Source organism: Crocodylus porosus, unplaced genomic scaffold (genome assembly GCF_001723895.1).
Source record: "Crocodylus porosus isolate Cpor-Errol unplaced genomic scaffold, CroPor_comp1, whole genome shotgun sequence".
NCBI classification, from domain to species: domain Eukaryota; kingdom Metazoa; phylum Chordata; order Crocodylia; family Crocodylidae; genus Crocodylus; species Crocodylus porosus.
Window position 1 is genome coordinate 10,547,836 of NW_017728922.1, and position 21,526 is coordinate 10,569,361.

At 49.4% G+C, this 21,526-nt stretch overlaps 1 long non-coding RNA gene across 1 annotated transcript; it reads left to right on the forward strand.

Moving 5' to 3' along the window:
• Positions 1-1,869: 1,869 nt before the first annotated feature.
• On the forward strand, positions 1,870-21,128 carry LOC109313337. Its single transcript, XR_002102025.1, has 3 exons — positions 1,870-1,922; positions 20,880-20,884; positions 21,118-21,128. It is a non-coding gene; the product is annotated as an uncharacterized LOC109313337 (long non-coding RNA).
• Positions 21,129-21,526: the final 398 nt, after the last annotated feature.

A 21,526-nucleotide genomic window follows, 5' to 3' on the forward strand; every position in this document is an offset into this window, starting at 1 on the left:
ACCTTAGAAGGTCATCAAGTCTAGCCCCCTGCCCAAAGGGCAGGAAGTCAGCTGGGGTCATAGAATCCCAGTAAGATAAGCAATCCAATTTATTCTTGAAAGTGTTCAATGTAGGTGCTTGAACCACCTCCAATGGAAGGCTATTCAAGACCTTGGGGGCTCGGACAGTAAAGAAATTCTTCCTTATGTCCAGCCTGAAACGGTCTTGCAGGAGTTTATAACCATTCGACCTCGTCATCCCTTGGGGCGCTCTGGTGAACGAACATTCCCCCCAGGTACTGGTGGTCACCCCGATAAACTTATAGGTGGCCATCAGATCACCAAATATTATTGGTCAGTCAGGGGCACAAGCTGCATAGTGAATCACATAAAAATCTCCCCTACAACAATTTTGCCACCCACCCATAGTTTGAACAGCAAGGGCTGACACTGTTCAGAGCCACAAAGCAGCAGGGGACAGCTGCAGGTGGATGTCGTGGTGCTAGGACAGAGCTGCTGCCAGAAGGGAGCTAGTGGGGCCAGGCAGGGGCCATAGGTCAAGAGTGAGGGGCAAGGGCTGGGGTACTGGTATATCACTGCTGCTTAGCGCCCTATATCCTAGTGAGTAAAGGGGGCAAGAGCAGCTCTGATTTTTATGATAAGAAAACCAAAAGCAAATGACAAAGTGTATAGATATTTAGAATTGGTTTTATTATGATGATAGTGGCACTGGTAGTCTTCCAAATTGGTTTAAACTTGTAAATATATTAACAAAACATTGCTGAACTAATCTCTCTATATATAGTGGCATTTCATTTTAATCATGCAAGAGCACAGATTTTGGGTATTTTAATGAGAGACTATGGGGGGAAAGTGGTATCAGAGAATTAGCAGTTTTAAAACAGGGAACACCAGAATCCCTGCTGCTGAGGCAAATGGTGGGACCTGGACAGAGGACCCTGCTCAGGGCCAGCACCAGGGACCCAGCTGAAGGGCAGATGAGGTGGATGGCCCTAATTTAGGGCCAGGAGGACACGCTTCAACATCACAAAGTAGGCCACCACAAGGAGCATATCTTCCGGTTCATAGCTGCCCAGATGGCAGAGTGCAGACACCAAAAGACATTACAGCAGTGTAACCTGAAAGCCAACTGTGAAGCCATGGCTCACTGACAGCTTGCCCAGAGGTGCAGACAGCTGTTTCAGTGCCCATACCACAGTCCAGGAAGCTGTACAGTCCCCATCTGGGTTTGGCATACATATAGACATGGGGCTGCAGGTCCAAGGGGTCAGAAGCTGTTGCAGATGGCAGCAGGTCACAGCCAGGCAGCAGCCCCCACTGCCAGACTGCTGAAGTGGGTAGAGGGTTTAGGGGCACTCTAGGTTAGGGCTGCTTCAGCAGACCAGCTGGTACAAAGGGTAGTGTCCCCAGATAGCAACTGACCAGACCACAGAAGATCCTGCGGGCAAGTAGCCCATAGCTTCTCACCAGGACAGCTTTTTATACTGCTGGGTCAGAACCGGTGCTGGTCCCAGCTTCTAGCTCTCACTGGCTGAAGATTTGGAAGGAGCTGGGCAGGGTCAGTTTGCCCCAAGTGGCCCAATTTGCCCCACACCACCAAAGTGAGTGCTCAGGCACTTGTGCTGAGGCACAAATCTCCTGTACAAATTTGTGCCACCGCTACTTGAGCTGCTGCAAGTGCATGTGCCTGCATGTGTGGATGCACCCAAGGGGTGTGTTCAGACGTGTGTGGACATTTGGTTCCCTTGGAACCCATAGCAGCTGTGCACCTTGTGCCACCGCTTCTTGTCCATGGGGAATATCTATACCACATGCACTTTGGCGTGCAGCAAGTTACCCCAGGTGGGGTAGGGGAGGCTGGACCCAGCACTGTGCTGGCCCCAGCAGCCTTACCTGGGGCCTGAGGGCCTCCCAGGGATGCAGTCATGGCAATTCTTCTGTGTGGAGCCTGGCTGGCAACAGAGTGTGGCTCTGGGTGGGCTGGCTCTGCTTTTCAGCAGTGCTTACTGGCCATGTGTGTGTTGCCCCATTTTTCTTTTCTGTGCTTTTTTTTTTTACCCCTGGATATTGTGGAAGAAATCAAACTTCGCATTGTGGTTGAATCAGAACTGACAGAACCAGCTTTTATTTATTTAGGGGTATACTGTGATCACAGGGAGAATTCCATACAGCAAGGGGAATCACCCACTTGTCTGTTTCAAAGGATTTCTCAGACTCTCTAAGGTTACAAGTGTATTTATACTTAAGACAGAGAAAGAGATAAAAAATACACCTTGGAGAAACAAAACAATAGTAAATTACACAGAAACTTAGAAAGTTTACTTAAACAAACTATCTATGCATAGGGCAAGATATCAAGATAACCCAAGGCATGCAGGAATGCGGATTCCTTATCTCAGAACATTTGAATTAAGCAGTATCAGCACGTCTGGTCTTTGTCTGTTTTTCCAGTCAAGTAAGCCAATTACTTCTACAATATCCAGGGATCAAAAAAGTCCATCGAACCCCACTACCCCCCAGCACAGTGCACACTCAGGCAGTGCACTCTTTCAGTATGTGGCAGTGTTTACAGTGCCATGTACTGCATGACTGTGCTTGTCTGGATGCACTCAAGGTGGTTTGTTTGTTTTTGAGTAAGTTCAGCTCTCACTCACTGTGGTGCTAAAGATAGCAAGGAAGGGGACACCCATATTTCATCTTTTCTCTCCCTTTCCTCTTTGAGCCCTTCTTCTTCCTCCAAGGGCTGGTTCTTTTCCTAGGGTGCTTTTCTCATTTTCCTGGTTTCTCAGCTATCAGGGTATAATTAGACAAAAGGTATCTCCTGGAGGATTCCTCTCATCCTATTTTAATGTTTCCCCAAATAGAAGGTAGAGCTTGCATTTTAGAGACTTCCCCAAATCTTCTTGCCCTTTATGGGCATGTAATGACAAGTGTGCATGCACCCATTGTGGCACCTCAAACCACTTTGAGACACCACAAGAGGCACAGTGGGAAAACAATAATGTTCACCACAATGCATATTTGCAGCATGGGCTCTAAATTTGATGCCTGGAAATCCAGGTAGGGGAGACAGGGGATCCTGGGGTTCACCTTGGTGAGTTCTGTGGGGGGAAGTCCCCCCTCCCAGGACCCCAAGACAGGCACTAATACCACCCTGGGGCCTGATGTGTCTCTTCTTCCCCCATCCCTGTCAAGCCCTGCTACTATCCCAGCCAATGATCCCACACCAGAGAGGGTTGAGTTGGCATCCCTTGACCAACAGTCTGATCTTGTCAGGGAACTCATGAAGAACCCCTGGGGTTCCAGCTCTCCCCTGCCATCTTGTGAGGGAACCCCACCCCAACCCTTTCCCCCACCCCTATCCCAAGGGGCTACAGAGCTCTTCCAATCTCTGCCAGAGTCCAGGGTCTTAGCAGACTGGGGGGTTCAGATGGTACCTAAGAAGCCCACTGAACCCAAGTACCAGGAGAAGGAATCCCAAGAACCAGCAGACTCCATACAGCCTGGAGACCTCTCAGTCCAGGCCGTACCAAGGGGTAAGCTACTTGCATTTCTTGACTGTGACTACACCTGCCAGTCCATCAGCAAGGTACAGCTCACTTTGGACTTCTGAGGAGATTTTGACAGTGTCCTCACCACTGCAAGAGTGCTTGCAGGGGAAGTCAAGGGGCCCAAAAGATGCAATGCCCAGATTTATAGGTGGGTCTGCAATTTCACAGATGCCCTCTATACTTATAGGAGGGTGCTGCATGAGCCGGCGATCCCCACACTGGGCATTGAGATGCATGAGGCCACTGCTGAACCATCTACTCCACCCCCCCAGCCATGAGGTCATTTCAGATCATGACCCTCAATGTCCATGGCTGTAGGAAGGGTCTCTGGAGATGTTGGGTTCTCTCCTTCCTTCAGGACGGACAGTACCCCATGGTATTCTTGCAGGAGACCCTGATGACTCTGGCTGATGAGCCTAATTGGTGCCTGGATTGGGGTGGCAGGGTATTTTTTAGTTACCTCGTGGCCACCCTTGCAGACTTGAAGCTGAAGGTTCTCCAGGGCACTGAGGTGGTGCTTCCTGCTGCCCCCCGGGTCCAAGTCTAGGTATGGTCCTGAACCTTTGAGAGGCCCAGAGTTGGTGGATTTTTTCCACCAGGAAGCCACTTACATTGGCCCCCTCAACCCTCACAAGTGTCTGGTGCTTGGTGGGGACTTTAATGTCACCCTAGATGCCCAAGGCTGGTCAGGCAGGGAGCAGAAGCAGGGGGTCCTCAGGGAGATCCTAATGGACTACTCCCTAGCAGACATCTGGCATCCCTGTCACACTACTGACCCCCTGCTTTCACCTATGTGAGGTGGGGGAGGAGCAGGTGGAGGTCCTGTATCTCAGCTAGGAACCTACGTGAGCGGTCAAACCTGGCTGACTACTGCTCCCAGAAGATGTCCGGGTAGTTTAGGTCACCCATGACGACCACGTCCCTTGACTTAACTGCCTCCACAAGCTGACCTGAAAATTCCCAGTCCAGCTCTTCCCCCCAGTTGGGTGGTCTGTAGTAGACACTCACCGTTAAGTCCCTTTCCCCCTGACCCCCTTGTATTCTAACCCAGAGCACTTCAATCTGCCCCTCCTCTGACCCAGTGCTATTTGTTGAGGACATGTATTGTTCTTTGATGTAGAGTGCCAGACCCCCACTGTTCCATCTGGTTCTATCCCACCTGTACAGTTTGTAGCCCTTGATGTTTACCACCCAGTAATGGGTTGAATCCCACCACATTTCAGTGTGTCCCGCTGTGTCCGGGTTTGTGTTAACTAGCAGGAGGGCAAGTTCCTCCTGCTTGTTCCTCATACTACAAGTATTAGTGTAGAAGCATTTAAGGCCTCCTGTGGGTGTATGCACCACCCCCTGATCCCAGGACTATTCAGACCCCTGCCACTTACCTTCTTGTCCTTCTTGTGTTCATCACCTGTCTTGGCTGGGAAGTGTCATCATTTCCTTCTGTGGCTCAGTCCCCTGGCGAAGCTAATTTAAAGCACGCCGTACAAGATCAACCAACCTGGTAGAAAAGACACACTTGCCTTTAGGGGAGAGGTGAAATCTATCCCACCCGAGTATGTCCTCTGCACGAAAATGTGGGTCGTTGTCAAGGATCCCAAGGCCTGCCTGGTAGCACTAACTCTGAAGCTGCCAGTTGACCACTCCTATGCAGGCCTCATGGCACCATCCACATCTACTTACTGGGAGAATAGAGGAAAATACCACCTGCTCCCTCGTCTCCTTGAGCTTGGCTCCCAGGGCCTTGTAGTCCTTCACGATGCAGTCAGGACTGCTCCCCACTGCATCATTTGTTCCTACATGGATTAGGACCATGGGGTGCTGGTCCGAGGGTCAAATGAGTTTCAGGATCATGCCTATAACATCCTAAATCTGAGCCCCAGGTAGACAGCAGACCTTACACACCAGGGGTCAGATTGGCAGATGGGACCCTCTGTTTCCCTCAGGATAGAGTCTCCAATGACAAGGACTCGGCATTTCATTCTCATGGTGTTCTGGCCCAGTTCAGACTATGCCATCTGTACAGTGGCACCATTCCCCCTGGAGGCATTTCCTTTGACGTTCTCCTCTAAGGCTGCCAAGGCCTTGAATCTGTTCCCCAGTTGTACCTAGGGAGCCACCTCCAAGCTAGCCTGAGCAGCCCTGGTTCTGGTGGTCACCTTCTTCCATTCCTCGGCTGCGTGTCTCTCCTGGGAGGTCTGTTGGAAGACTGATCCTGCGGAGAATGGAAATATGTGTCAATTTAGCCCTGATCCCCTGTAGCCTGCTCACCTCAGCCTGGAGCTCCCTCACCTGCTCTTCCAGGGCCTGAAGTCGGGCACAAGAGAAACTGTCAAGGGAGCCTCCAGACCCCTCTCCTACCTGCATCCATTGGGTCCCCACAAGGCAGCCCACACAGATGGAGGGGAGGGGCTGCCGGCATTACCATGGGCTCTGTCCCAGGGTATGTGGCACCACCGGGGCATGATACCTAGCGGCCGCCCTCCTTGTCCTTACCACCGGGTCGCAGTTCCTAGCAACTGCTTCCCATGTTCTTACCATGTCTATGGAGCTGTGAGTCTTCCTCTCTCTTTTGCTGCAGATTCCTTCCTGGCTCATGCTGCATGCCCACCTTGCACGAGCACTGGTGCAAACACCAGCACACCCTTTCAGAGTGCGCTTGTTTGTGTGCACTGTTCATGCGTGGCTCAGGAGTGCAGCTCTCTGCTGGCTCAGTTAAAAGGGATACAGGGGGCTTCCCCTCTGGATCTGCTTCAGCTGTGCCAGTTTCCTCTGCCCCACTTACCTGAGGGGATCAGCTGCCCCCGCCACTGCCTCTGCTGCCTCCACTGCCACTGCTGGTCAGGTAAGGGGGCACACCTGTGTGTGGGGATGCATGTTTGCCCAAATCCCTCCTCTCTGGTCCTAGCCCCAGCTGGGTCTCTGGGTCTACCCATGACATGAGCAACCTCCCATCTGGTCCAGGAGGTGAAATCTGCCTTACCTCCTGATGCCCTTGCCTTTGTTCACCAGATTGTGCACAGTGGTATTCCCTGCCCCCCATGATCTCCATCTCACTGGAGTTTGTTGTGGGGCTGGCACTCATGGCACTCCCCACTCCACCCCCTGAGCTAGCTGGAGGACACCAAACTGGTCTGCTTTTCTATCATCCACCTCTACATGCTCATGTGCTGCATGGTCCATCATGCCGCCTCTGTGTCCTGCGGAGACATCAAATGGTGGGACCTGCTTGATGTGGGCATGGTTGGGGCACCTCAGTGGCTGAGTCTGTACTCCACCCTCATCCCATGAGCTACTGGGGATCACAGCTGGAAGCTGTTCCATGGAGCCATTGCCACAGGTGTGTATGTGGTAAGCTTCATGGACACCCCAATCTCCCGCCCCTTCTGCAGGCAGAGGGAAACCCTGTTGCATATGACCCTTGAGTGGACCAGGATGCAGCCCCTCCACCTCCACCTCCGCATCCAGAACCTCCTTCTGAGATTCTGGTTGAATTCCACCCCCCACCTTTTCTTTTGTTTGGTTATCCCATCCACGGCCTCACCATGTCCAGGGACCTTCTGGTCAACCTCCTTCTGGCTGTGGCCAAGTGGCCCCTGTACTTGATCAGGAAGAAGGCTCTGTCCAGGAAGGTGTCCAGAGACTGCAGGGCCACTTTCCTCTCTCTTGTCCATGCATGTTTCTGGGCAGAGGACCATTGGGTGGTGTCCACCCACACCTTGGATGCCTTTGAGGACTGGTGAGTGAGGCCCAGGGGGGCTCTATTTGGTCTCCCCCTCTGGAGCACTTATTTTCTCATTTTGAACCTTTGGCCACCACATCAGTCCTATTCTGGTTTTGTTTTAGTTGTCCCAAAGAATTAGTTGTGTTATTCATTCATTGGCCCCACACTGTAGGGGTCAGTTGTTAGGTGGGCCTTGGGCCCATGGCATTTGGGTAACACAAATAAACAGGAGCTTCTGGGGGAGGAGCCCTGGGAGGAAGTTGGCCATGCCCCTTCCTGTCCCAGGCTGCTGCTGCCTCTGGCTGCTGCTGAAAGCCTGCTCTCAGGAGTTTCTGGGGAGAAGATGGCCATGCCCCTTCCTGCCTCTGGCTACTGCTACTAGCTGCTGCTGGATTTCTCTCAGGAGCTTTTGAGGGGAAGTTTGTTGCACCATTTCCTGCCTTTGGCTACTGCTGCTGTCCTCTGCTGCATGCCACATACCGCTGCCCACCCCCTAGGGGTTGGGGACACCACACTGCACTGCACCCCAGCACCACATCCCAGCTTCTGCACTTCTGTTCTGGCCTGCTGACCAGCCTGCCACCAAGACATGGTCAGGGGACAGCCTGGGAAGGAGGCCTATGCTTTCTGTGGGCCCCTCCTCCCACCATCACTGCCGGCGCCTAAGGGTGTCTTGCCTGCAGGCCAGCCCCCGCCTTCACTTTCACCTTTATTTGAAGCACACCTTGACTGGCTGACCTGGATGGCTGACACCACAGCTGCTGCTGCTGCTGCTGCTGCCTGAAAGGCTGCTACCCCCTCTCAGGAGGGGGTGGGGTGGGGATTTCCCTGCTGTACCACCAGATGCATCACATCTGCACTGGATTACTCCCTAATTGACTGTTTGCTCTAGAAGTCCCTCACAGCTGCCTCATCACATCTGATCTTGTGCCTTGTTTCATTCCTACTGTCCTGCTGCTGAGTACTTGGCTGGAGGCCTGAGGGACTCCTAGACTGAGTTCCAACAAAAAAAAGTTCCTCCACCACTCCAGTCTTTTTTACACCTGCCTCAGTCTTCCCTGTGTTTTACCCTTGTGTGGTAAGTCCTGTGGTCCACTCCCCTTGCCCTGGTGTTTGTTGTGTGGCTGAGTAAACCAGCTCGAATCCCACCAGCCCCTGTGTGTGTGTACCCCACCCTTTCCCAGGCATAACCAATTTGGTTTCCTGTGGTGCTGTAGCTCAGCAAGTTTCAGGCCCCTTTCCCCTCCTTCCATTCTCCCACAGACCCAGCCTTCCCCTGTTGGATTCACTAGCCCTGCTGTACTTTTTGTTTTTCCTCATTGGTTTCCTCTCCCTTATGTAAAACCATGGCAGGGCAGGAACTTTCTGGAGAGGCAGATGACTCTACAGAACTTCCTGCAGCCCCCACTATAGGGCCAGATGCCAACAAAGCTCCTGAGGAGGCACATACCCCTTCAGTCCCCACCCTGGAGGCAGAGTCCAACCAACCTCCTCCTGGGGTTGAGAAGCCTGAAACCTCTGCTGTGGGGGTAGGCAGGACTCCAGCAGGGAGCCAGAAAGTCCAGACTCCCCAGGAGGAGTTCTTAAGCCCCTCCCCCACCATCAGGGATACAGGGCAAGAACAGCAGGAAGGTCTGCTCCACAGCTGGGGGTGGGAAGGGCAAGGACTCTGCCCCCAAGCCTAGAACACCAGCACCTGAGGGGACCAGGTGCACTACACTAGCCTGCACATCCACTCAGCCTGTCCCTGGTCCTAGCTCTGGCCCCATCAAGTGACCCCTCAGTGGAGAAACCACAGTTATGTGCAGGCGGCCACAGGGAAATATGAAGCTGTGGGGCCTGGACCCTCCACCGCCAGCTCTTTGAGCTTGGATGGCTGCGCCCCCTTTCCAGCACTCACCTGCAGGAATGGGGTGAAGTGCCAACTACCCAAGTGGAAGAACCTGCACTTTGAGACCTGGGTGCAGGCCCTGTCTTGGGTAGTGGGGGGCCCAAGATCATGGCAGCCTCCAGCTTTCATAGCAAAGGGGTCTTTTTCCTTGCCTCGGAGGCTGCCGCAGAAAAGGTGATGGAGAAGGGGCTCGTGGTGGAGGGCAAGGACATCCCCTTCCTTCACCACTTCAACGGCTCCAGTATGACTGGCAGCTCCTCAGCCTGCAGCTCCTCCCTGCAGGATCTGTGAGGGCTGCCAGATTTCTACCAGGTCCTCTTCTGGGCTTGGAGGCTGGTCTCTGCCTCCAGGTGCCCTGGAAACACTTGCCCAGGGTGCCAACCTGCTCATTGAGCCCCTCCTTTGGAACCCCCACCTTGAGGTACCAACATCAGAGGCACTCAGGTTGCAACAGAGGTTGATCCTGGGTGGTGTCACCCCTATCGGAGACCTCCTGGACTATGATAGGCTGGCAGGTATAGACTCCAGCATGCTAGCCTGACACATGGGTCTACCCACAACATGTGCAACCTCCTGCCTGGTCCAGAAGGTGAAATCAGCCTTAACTCCTGATGCCCTTACCTTTTTTGACCAGGGCCTGCAGGGTGGTAGTCCCCACCCCTCCGTGTCCTCTAGCCCATTGGAGTTTGTTGTGGGGATGGTGCCTCACCTGGCTTTGAGATGCTCACTGCTCCACCACCTAAGCCACCTGGAGGACACCAGGTGCTTTGATTTTTTTATGGTCCATCACCACCACCTCTACATGCTCATGCACCATCCAAACAATTTGGAAGCCTACCATTTCCTCTATAATCATAATAAAATAAATTCTAAATATCTATATGCTTTGGTGTTTGCTTATGGTTTTTTATCAAAGAAAAATCAAAGCTCCTCCTTACCTCTTTGCTAACCAGGATTTTGGGACAGCTGCAGCCAGAGCTCCTGCCAGCAGATCCCATCCTGTCAAGCAGTTGGGCACATAGGGTGTGAGATGTGGGGGGAATGTGAGGTTTGCAGGAACAGGGTGGGGTCCTTAGGGGTGTGTGTGGGGTCTGTGGGGGGGTGTAGGTGATGTGTGGGGTGGGTTTGTGGATGTGGATCATGTGTGGGCGGTTTGAGGGGGGTTTGTGGGGGACATTGGGCTTGTGGTTTGTGGCTGGGTATGTGGGTGAGGGGTTTGTGGGGGTGAAACCTAGGTGAATGAGCTTTAGTTAAAGTGTCCCTTGGCCATTTTAAATCCAGGGGGGCTTATACACATTGTGTCAGGGCACTGTTTGTGCCTTCCACTTTAAGGGCCTGAAGCCAGCAGCTGGCAGGTGCCTGATTAGGGCAGCCATTTTGGATCCAGGCATTCCCATATAAATAGGTCATTTTGCTGCTGGAAGGTCAGGCAACATCGCCTGGCTACAGGTATCAACTGGAGGTAAGGGCAGGTGCTGTAGGGGATGGTCAGGAGGCTCTGGGTCCTGGGTATGACCTAAAACTGCACACTGCCAGAAGTAGGTGGCCTGGTGGGGTGCTCAGTGGCACGGGAGCCCCCAGGAAATGCCAGGCCAGTTATCACCCTGGTGAAAGATGGGTTGGGGTGCCTTAACCCCAGATCCCACCTTTGGGTGGGTCAGGTGACATTAGAGGTAAAGGGGGCCAAGCATGGCTATGACCACCTGAGCCCACCCAAGGAGGGAAGCCCTGAGACTCCCAGTAGAGGGGGCATTGTGGAGCCCTGAGTAGAGGGGGTGTTGTGTAAGGTCACAAGGTAGCACCATGACATGCTGCTCTGGGGGGGCTGTGAGACCCTGGAGTACCAGTTATGGTGTGAGTCACCCCATCTCCCTATATCCAGGAAGGGGGACCTGGAGAGAGAGTGAGGCCGGAGGTAGAGGGCCCCCTTGACTGGTCCATCCTGGGGCCAGGACCAAGAAGGTAAAAAAGGGCCAGGTACCCACCATAAGGGGCACCCAGAGTTGTGAGCCTGGGGTCCTACCTAGCCTTGAAGGTGAGGTCAGGGCCTGTGTGTGGCCCAAGGTCCCAAGTGGGGACCACACTGGAGAGGGGAGCCAGCTACAAGTAGCTCAGTAGCCTGAAAGAAGGTGGCGTAGGCTGCCTGAATGGAGAGATCAAAGGAGGTCCTGGTGGGACCATTCTGGAGCCTAGTATGGGGCTGGTGTGACTAATAACATCTGGATGCCATCTGTGAGGCATAGGCTGTGGTGTAGGGGAGGTATGGAGCTGCAGATAGTGCCCCCTGGCATTGGGGCAAGAAATGGGCAGCCTCCCGCTTAATTAACAACAGTTAATATATTAAGAACAAGGCATGACGGGCAAGCAGGTGGGCAGTTAGCCCAGGAACAGGTGGGTGGGTCACAGGGGAATCAGCCCTGAGAAGTCCCCATTACACACATGATGCTGTAATGATCATAATGGGGGCTTATATACATGATGCTGTTTTCATCTGGGACTCTTCTCTCCCTCTTTCTCTGGGGCTGCTCTAGCTTCATAAAGCAGCTGCTCTGGAAATGCGGCTCCCTCCTTTCCTTTGCTGGTTCTTGCTGGTGTTTGGCTTGTGCCATCACTGGCTGTCTCTGCTCATGATATTCCACATCTTTCCAGAGGCTATGGAAAGTATCCACAAGTGTTCCTCTTAGCACTCCCCATTGGGAGATCAAGGTGCTTTTGACATTTCACTGTGATACATTTAAGAAGAAGATAGGAACCAAAAAGGCATGAAAGACCTTTTTGATCCTGTATTCCAGATTCAGGATATGAACAATGTATGGGAATTCACTACAATGTTGGCAAACACAGCCAGCATTTTCATTAAGATAAAATGATAGTAATGAAAACATGGCTGAAGAAATTGACTGGCCTAAGGAAATTTGCAGGGTTACTTTTCCAATTGCTCATGAGAACAACAAGCAGGTTGCAAGTTATCACAGAGTTTTTCTGACAGAGATAAACTTTCCCTAAAAAACTGTCCCTTCTCAGAATGCCCAGACCCAGTATGAGGCAGGGATGTTGCTCTTTAACTACTCTCTCTCTGTGGTATTTATCCCAGGACTTGCAACATAATGTGACATGTTCTTCCGTCATAGTGTGACCTTAACACAATCCTATCGTGCCTGTGTGTGGTGGTAGCACAGATCCAGAGTAGGGGTTTTTAAATCTTAAAGCAACTGTGTTGTCAGTGTAGTAAGGAAAAGGGAACAACAATGAAGGGAAGAGATCACATCCTGTTCATTTCTGTTTCACTGCCTTCACTGCCTTTTCAGCAATCTGTGCTGCTACTTGCTGTGATCTGGAGAGCTCTGGAAGTTGTTCTTGCATTGTGAATGTAGGCTGGACCTGCCTAGAGCAGTACCATGTTCAGGTGAGGGCAAAGATAAATTGGAATGAGATGGGTCAGGCGGTACATGGTGGTGATGGTGGAGTCTGGCACCAAAGGGCCTGAGTATGCTTATGGGTTTCAAATTAGTCAGCAGGTACGTTAAACAGTTCTGCTCTACATCCTAATTAGAATGCTCCAGCATGGCCTCACTGTCACATGTAAAAGCCCCTGTGCATTTAAAAATGGGTGTCAGGGCACTTTATCCAAACCTCATTTGATGAGGCTCAGATGAAGTGTCCTGTAACCATTTTTAAACCTGTGGGGGCTTAATACATGTGACAGTGAGGCATTTTAATTGCAACAGCTCTCCAGCAACTACTCTAGTTAAAATGCCCCCCAACCCACCTCTGAGCATGAGTATAGGCAGCCTTGTAACCCTATCAAAAGGGCAACTTTTCAAAAAGGCAGCAGCTGGTACCTTCTAATTGTTATGTATGAACTAGCTGAGACTGATTCAAATACAGTAAGCCTGCTCCAACTTTAATATTCCTTCATCCACAGTTAAAGTTGGAGCAGATTTGCTACATTTGAATCATTCTCAGCACCTTCATTCACACAATTAGAACTACCAGCTTCTGCCCTTTTGAAATGTTCTCCTTTTGAAAGGGCTTCAAGTGCTTATGTGTCCAAAGTGTCAGAGTTTTTATCACAAATTCCTGTGACCTGACTCCGTTAAACTAAGGTTTTTTTACATTGTTCTCATATCCTACAGGAATCTTGAAGGAGTTGGAAAGGACCTTGAGAAGAGCACTTGTACAGATGCCATACCTTAGCCTGTGCCTCACCCCTGGTGTAGCATGGGTCAGGCTAAGATTGTCCAGGAGCACAAAGAGTGTGTGAATTGTGTACACAGTCCTGCACCTATTCCCATTGTAGGTTAAAAGCAGAGTTCTAACTGAGAGCAACCCTAATTCTAATTGAGAGCACCTAATTGCATTCTAATTGAGAGCATCTGTGGGGCTGCCTTGATATAAACAGCGGCCTGGCAGATGACTGAGCTAACCTAGGACATTAAGGGCATTTATAGATGTGCTCCAGGAGGTGGGACAGGGGGCAGGAGTGCTTTAATATTAGAGCTGTTCTGAGAGTCACTTTAATTAAAGTGCCTGAAGTGTCACATCTATCAGTGTCCCCAGACTGAAAAATGGTGGCAAGGGCACCTTAACTAAAGCTCATTGACCTAGTTTTAGTTAAAGCACCCCTGCCACTATTTTTCAGCACAGGAATGCTGATACACATGATGCCGGAGTCTGCTGGAGCACAGTAATTACTGCACTCTGACAGACTCAATTAAATTGAGTGTACTCTGATATGTTGTAATTGCAATGTGTTGGACCAGCCTCTCTGCATGTGTATAGGCACTTTAGGAGTAAAAAGGTGTTTGAAATAGAGCTGGGAACACTTTTCCCCCTAATCTTTTTCTTGGGGAAAATGCAGACAACACAGATTTAAAAAATTTATTGATTTCGGTTGGGAAGAAAATCAAAACATTTCCGGTCAATATTTTAATTTTTCCATTTGAAACAGATTTTTTTTTTTTTAACAAGTTATCTTGTTTTTAGAAGACTAAAAGTGTTTTTAAAATGGTAGAAATTAAAAAATAACATTTCAGTGTTGCCAGTATGAGAGATTTCATTCCATCCACATTATTTTTAGCCATTTGAAATGGCTCAATTTTGAAAACCCAAGGCTAGCAGAAGTGAGAAGTACATTCACAAACAACTATTAATATTTGCTCAGTTCTAGGAACCAGATAAGCCAGTGGTGTTCAAACTATCTGGCCCTGCAGGCAAGATGAATGACATGGGTATCTGGTTTTTAAGGTTGATTCATGGACCTGAGCTAGTGTGTAGGGCAGTCCTTAGGTTAGATCCAATATGTGGGGTCAGTACACAGTGTCAGTGTCTAAAGGGGCAATCTGACACAGTGGCATGACTCTATGCATTGGATCTGGTTGTGGTGTGACTGTGAGACAGCTGCAGAAAATCAAAGATGAATGCTGAGAATGGCAGCAGAGCAACCTTACACTTACCTAGTCCTGGAGCCAATCCGTCATGCCATGCCCAAGATGTAGCATTTTAAAAGCAGTTTCTTGCTCCAGATTGGAGAAAAGGCACCAGGTAGGGGTACTTCTGGTCCTGGTAAGGGACAATGTAAGGAGGGCAGCACTGAACCGTGGTGCAGACTCACTTTTTGGAGCAGCTGAAAGCTAGAGTCCTCTGGCAGACAGGAGCTGAAGAGCCTGCAAGTAGATGGTGGCTGGAAAGTCACCTAGTAATACTAAAGAGCCATCCTGAGGAAGGATGAGGGGCTCTTTAGGCAATTCAACAGGACCTGAGCCCCAACCTACTCACCCGGGATGGATCGCTTGTAACAACCATCTCATTACAGACAAGTGAAGGTGGAATGGTGAGAAGTAACAATGTTGATTCCCCGTTTGTTTTTATGATTATTAGTTGTGCCAATATTGAAAGGACATATCCCTTCCATGGCCATATCAAGGACTTTAAATTAAAGACACCAGCAGGTGTGAGGAGTCCAGGACAGGACTTATATTCAGGGAGGGGAAGAATCAGTGATTAGATAAGAATCTGGGGTCTCCACCCCAAAGCAGTGGAGAGCTGAGGACTTTTTTTTTTCTTTGTTCTTTTTTTCCCCCTCTTTTGCTTGGTTAAGCCCCATTCAAGGATTGGTTGTTGCTAAAAGGCCTGAGTGCCCTACCCTGTCAGTGTTCACAGAAGGTGAAGAGAGGCCCTCGAGCTGGGAATTTATGTTATAGTTCATCTGGTATGGTAAGGGTGGGGTAAAGAGGAATATCCCATGGGTACAAACACGGAGGTAACACACACCTATAGGAAAGACCCCAAAATCAAAAACTACCTACCTACTTCAGGTCACCAGACTCTGATAGAACAACACTGAGGGGAAAGACCTGCGTGATTTGTCAGCTACACTCATATACAGCTGAAGCTGGTGGGTGATTTCATGGACATATGCAGGCCAGCTGAGTTAAAAGCCAGCACTAGCAGGGAGATGGGGAGAGTTAGAAAGGCAGCGGAGGCTGCAGGGGTTCTCCACACCAGTGGCAGGCAGCACCAGCAAGTAGATAAAAATTCTGACCAGGAAGGAACGATTCAGGCAGCAGCCGCTGCCCACAGCCTTCATGCCAGTTACCAGCAGTATTGGAGTGTAGGAGGAGGATCCATCCAGGAACAAGTGGTGGAAGCATTGGAAGTGAAGGAAGTTCCATGCTCTGGGCACCAGCAGCACTGGACAGTAGGAGGGGAAACAACCAGGAGAGAAGCAAAGGGAGCTCCCACCAGAGGTAGAGAGGGGAGCAGCATCAGCAGATGTGGCTGGCTCAGGCTACAGAACAGGGAGAGAAGAAGGACCATTCCTTTTGATCTCCCTCTTTCCCACCTGCCTTCTTTGTTTGAGTGTCCTACCTTTTTGTTTCTTCTTGTCTGAGTATAACATTGTGTGGCCCTGTGTTTGTTTGTTTGTTTGTTTGTTTTTTTAATTCATGCCATGGGTGATAACTTTGGGCCATGAGGTCCGGGGGACACAACGAGCCACAAGGGCCACTCCTGGGAATCAACTGGCAGCCAGCATTGAGCAGGGGGGAAGAATCCACAGGAGAAGCCAACATCCAATGGACTCAAAAGCCCATCAGTAAGGTGGAAATACAGTCTGATTCCTGAGAAAGCACAAAGACCATCAAGACCTGAGGGCAAGCTGTGGTGACACCAGGCAGCCCACTGTAGGCTGGTTTATAGAAGGGGTGTAGGGGAGGTGGAGCCCCATGAATATCCATTGGGAGGAATGAGTGATCTCGAGGGACTTCCAACAGGAGATCCCACCACTGAAGTTACATTCAAAGTCATGGCAGGTGAGTTATGGAGTACTCCCCAGGGTGATCGAGGCCCCTACCAGGGGTAACTCAAAGCCTCTCTGTGTCCATCAGCAGGCATCCATGCCAAGGTGGCACGTGAACAGATCTTTGAAGTGAGATGGGCACAAGCAAGTTGGAGCCCCATAAGAAGAGTGGCCTCTAGTTCTTGGAATTATCATCAATCCATTTTTTCCAGCTCCCAGAAACTTAAGTTGCAACATCAAGGCATGGTGGGTGAGAACACTCATCTAAGTGAACTGGACCAAAGTGTTCCTAGACCAAATCTCATTGGCACAGGCCCACCACATCCCAGAAAGTTGAAACAGTGGCCTCACAGGGGAATAGAATTAACAGTGACTGCACATGCTAACTCCCTGGGCCATATCATCGTCATTGCAGGGCTCCCCACGTGTCTATAAATCTGGCAGTGAAGGAGAATTAGCAGCATTAATTGCTGCAGCCTTGGGAGCTATTAATACTGCTACTGCTGCCCTGCTGCCAAGTTTATAGACCCTTAGCTACCCTGTATGCTGGATGACACAGCTCCACAAACTAGATCTGGCTTAAAGGATGGAGGTTGAGCGCTACTGAACTAATAAAACTACCAAGGCTCACTGCTTTCATTCATTTGTACTTGGTGCTTATTTGACCTTTTCCCCTTTGGGATGTCTGCATTGCAGTCGCTAGTTCCAGTCACTGGATGGGAGAGTTGTACTTTCATCTGTCACCCCTTATAACAATTGAACTTAGAAAATGTTGTTCTTGACATGCTGGAGTGAACATTCACAACCAGACTGCATGCCAATTTGCTTTTTCCAGCATATTCAAGAAAAGGCAGATTTTGCATCAGTGTGAGATTTGGAAATTTCAATCCAAAATTGATCCTGGTTTTGAAAAATCTGGGTTTTTTTATAGCTTATACAAGATCACAAAAATGTGACTAGCCTAGTCCATTATCAAACCTCAAAGGTTATTAAACTAAATGCAAGTTAGGCCCAGAACTTCACAAAACCAAGATAAAATCCAAAAACTTCTTCAGCTGAAGTGGTTTTTAAAAAAATGTGCTACAAATTTTTGTTCAAATTAATGCTGTTCCTATTTGGAGAGAACTATTTATTCTCTGTTCCCATGTATTGCTCAGAAAATGAATAAAATATTAACAATGACCTGTGAAGGACTGAATGCAAAGTTGTCTGGTGTTATAAGGACACAGGTATAAATTCATCAGATCTTATATACCAAGTACAGTTGGACTGTAATGCACTCCTGAGTCATTGTGAGGAAGAATTATTCTACATGCCACTAGAGGCCACTGTATACCTTAAATAAAAAGGCTGACTTGCTAATGAATTAATAACAGTCTGGGGAAAAAGTCATTTGTAGGACCATACCTTTGATCCCAGAGCTTTCACGCCTACTACTTGCCAAACAAATTCTCACTCAGGTGTACATTAGTTAAGCAGAGATAATTCCCTCCAAAAACAGGCCATGTGTATTTCTAGGCACTGTACTAGCTCATTTGCAGAAAATAAGCACATCTTTTTGATAACTTTTATTTTCTAATTAGCATCTTGAGTCATCATGGTAAAAGCAAGCAAGGCATTATTACTGCAGCTGCACTGGGCAGGTTGACAAGACTGTGCTAAGCAGGACTGTAGGTATACAGTCTGGGGTGTCGGGCCAGATTTGCTTGATAGTCTGTTTCTGCACATGACACAGAAAGAAATGGGGAGGAAAGAGGTAGATATAGGCCACATTTGCACTCTCTGTATTTTGGGAAGGTCTAGCCATGGTGTAAGTCAAAGCAGTCAGAGAAGGTACTGTTCTAACTGACACACTTCTTCCTGTGGCCAACTCTTCAGTAGTAGGAAGTCTCCCTTATTGCTGTTTCTAAAGAATTAGCACCGACAGGCCTCCATCAAGGTGAGGGCCCTGTTGTGTTAGGTGTACATTTTAGCAAGAATGTCCCAGATGTTTAACCAGACCAGACAGACAAGGCCAGATCCTTATCCTTCAGCTGCTTTGTTTTTATGTATTTTATTTCTATATGGACAAGGTTCTATTTTTTTTTGCTTGGTGCACACCTGTAACAGGGGGCCTTCTCTGGGCTGAATTTCCTGTGGCCAACCCTCCTGTTTCTGGGCTAACTTCCCACCTTCTTGTTAATTAATTAATTGATGTTAATTAAGCAGGAGGCTGCCCATTTCTTGCCCCGATGGCAGGGGGTGCTATCTGCGGCTCCATTCCTCCCCTACACTGTAGCCCAAGCTTCACAGATGGCATCAAGCTGTTGTCAATATCACCAGCCCCACACTGGGCCCCAGAATCCTGATCTTTGAACCCCACCTGGATCCCTTCATTCAGGCGGCCCATTCCACCTTCATTCCAGGCTACGTAGCTCCATGAGCTGCTCCTTCTTATGGGTGTGGTTCCCCCAGACTTTGACTCACTCAGGGAAACGATGGGGGGCAAGTCTGAAGGGGAAAGAAATCCAGGGGACCTGGCTGTATATGTCAAAGCTGTCCCTGTGGTCTGGTTGTCCGTTTGATTGCCATCCTTGGGGGGAACAATTACCCACTGAGACTCTCACCTGTCATGTCTTGATAGAAAATAATCAGTAGAATTCTGCCTCAGTGAGAGATGATACCTCACCTAGTTAGAGTGTGTCCATTCTTAGACACGTAATATTCCTAGATGCCTGTTGGCAAGACCCTTATGGGGTCGAAACAGGGAGCTCCTTCACCCCTACACTCCTGCCACAGGCCTCTGTAGGGTTTCAAAATCACACTGGGCTCAAGTTCCAATCATTTCATTGATCACACTCTGACCATCACATTATCCTTGGAGGGTTTCAGCCATACCTCCCTGTACTCATACTGGGAATTCGTGACAGTCTGTGTAGTACAAAAACGAATAAATGTGCGAAGTCTGGCTGCCTCACCCTCTTTTGGCATGTGTGTCTACATCCATTGTCTGGGGGCTCCTCTTGCCTTCAGTGGCCTTTTAGCTCTGCCCTGAGGCACATGAAGCCTATCAGAACTCTCCTCCCAGCTGTGGCTCATTCCCCCAGTGAGAGGAAAGCCCATCTGACTTGAGTTAGGGTCACAAAACATCTCATCCAGGGCACAAGGCTCCCCTGTGCTCCAGGGCTTCTCTTCCTGACAGCTATAGTTTCCCAGCTGAGACTTGCAGTTTGCAGCACACCAGCCATATGTCCTGTGGCATGGTGCTGAGTGCTCCAGCCTCATCACCCTGAGACAGTGGGCTTTTTCCCAGCTCACAGGTGAGGGGGAGGGGGTGAGGGGGAGCTTTTCCCACCTAAATCCTTTCTACACTGTACTTTAAAAGAAAGCTTACTGAGGATACAGCAACAAACCATCCTGACGTGCAGGAAGACTAGAAAGTATGCCAGAAGACCAGCTTGGCATAGCAGGTAACTTTTCAGTGAGCTAAAATACACAAAGGAAGCTTATAAGAATGGGGAAGTTGGACAAACAACTGGAAAGGAGTATAAGAGTATCACTCAGGCATGTAGGGATGAAATCAGGCCAAAGTGCAATTGGAGTTGCAGCTAGCAAGAGATGTGAAGGGTTTCCACAAGTATGTCATCACCAATAGGAAGATCAAGGAAACTGTGAGTACTTTACTACGTGACTAAGGCAGCCTAGTGATGGAGGATGTACAAAAGGCCTAGTGAGAGAGGATGAAACATTCAGTGCCTTTTTCACTTCAGCCTTCACAGGCAAGGGCAGGTCTCAGACTACGGCACCTCACAGCACAGTTTGGGAAAGAGATGAGCTGCCAACAGTGGCAACAGGTCAGGGACAATTTAGAAAAGCTGAACATGTACAAATCCATGGGGCCAGATGGAATGCACCCAAGGGTGCCTGATGGAGTTGACCAATGTGATTTCAGAGCAGCTGTCCATTATTTTTGAAAACACATGGCAATCAGGAGAGGTCCCAGATGATTGGAAAAGGGTAAATATAATCCCTACCTGTAAGAATGGGAAGAAGGAGGATCCAAGGAACTATAGATTGGTCAGCCTCACCTCAGTCCCTGGAAAAATAATGAAGCAGGTCCTCAAGGAATCCATTTCTAAGCACTTGGAGGAAAAGAAGGTGATTAGGAACAGTCAGTATAGATTCTCCAAGGGCAAGTCATGCCTGACCAATCTGATTGCCTTCTATGGTAAGATGATTGGCTCTGTGGATGTGGGAACAGAAGTGGATGTAATATACTTTGGCTTTAGCAAAGTTTTTGATATGGTGTCCCACAGTAATCTTGCAAGAAAGCTAAGAAACTGCAGGTTGGATGAATAGTCTGTAAAGTGGATAGGAAACTAACTGGATCATTGGGCTCACAGGATAGTAGTCAGTGGCTTGATGTCTCATTGGCAGGCAGTGTCAAGTGAAGTGCACCAGGATTACAGATGACACCAAGGTGGGGGAATTAGTAGATACACTAGAGGGTAGAGCTAAGATTAAGGGAGACCTGAACAAATTGGAGGATTGAACCAAAAGAAATCTCATGAGGTTCAGTAAAGACAAATGCAGAGTCCTGGACTTTGGCTGGAATAATCCTGTGCACCATTACAGTCTGGAGACTGGCTAGCTAAGCAGGAGCTTTTCAGAAAAGGACCTGGGAGTTACAGTGGACAATAAGCTGAATATGAGCCAACAGTGTGCCCTTGTTGCCAAAAAGGTTAACTGCATACTTGGCTGCATTAGTAGGAGTGTTGCCAGCAGATCAAGGAAAGTGATTATTCCGCTCTGTCTGGTATTGCTGAGGCCACGTCTGAGTTCTCGGTCCAGTCCCCTCCCCCAACAGAAAGAATGTAGGAAAATTGGAAAGAACAGGAGAGGGCAACAGAAATGGTTAGGGGGATGGGGCACATGACTTCTCAGGAAAGGCTGAGAGAAGTGGACTTATTTAGTCTGGAGACAAGAGGATAAAGAGGGGATTTAATAGCAGCCTTCAACTACCTGAAGGGTGGTTCCAAAGAGGATGGAGCTAGACTGTTCTCAGTAGTGGCAGATAACAGAAC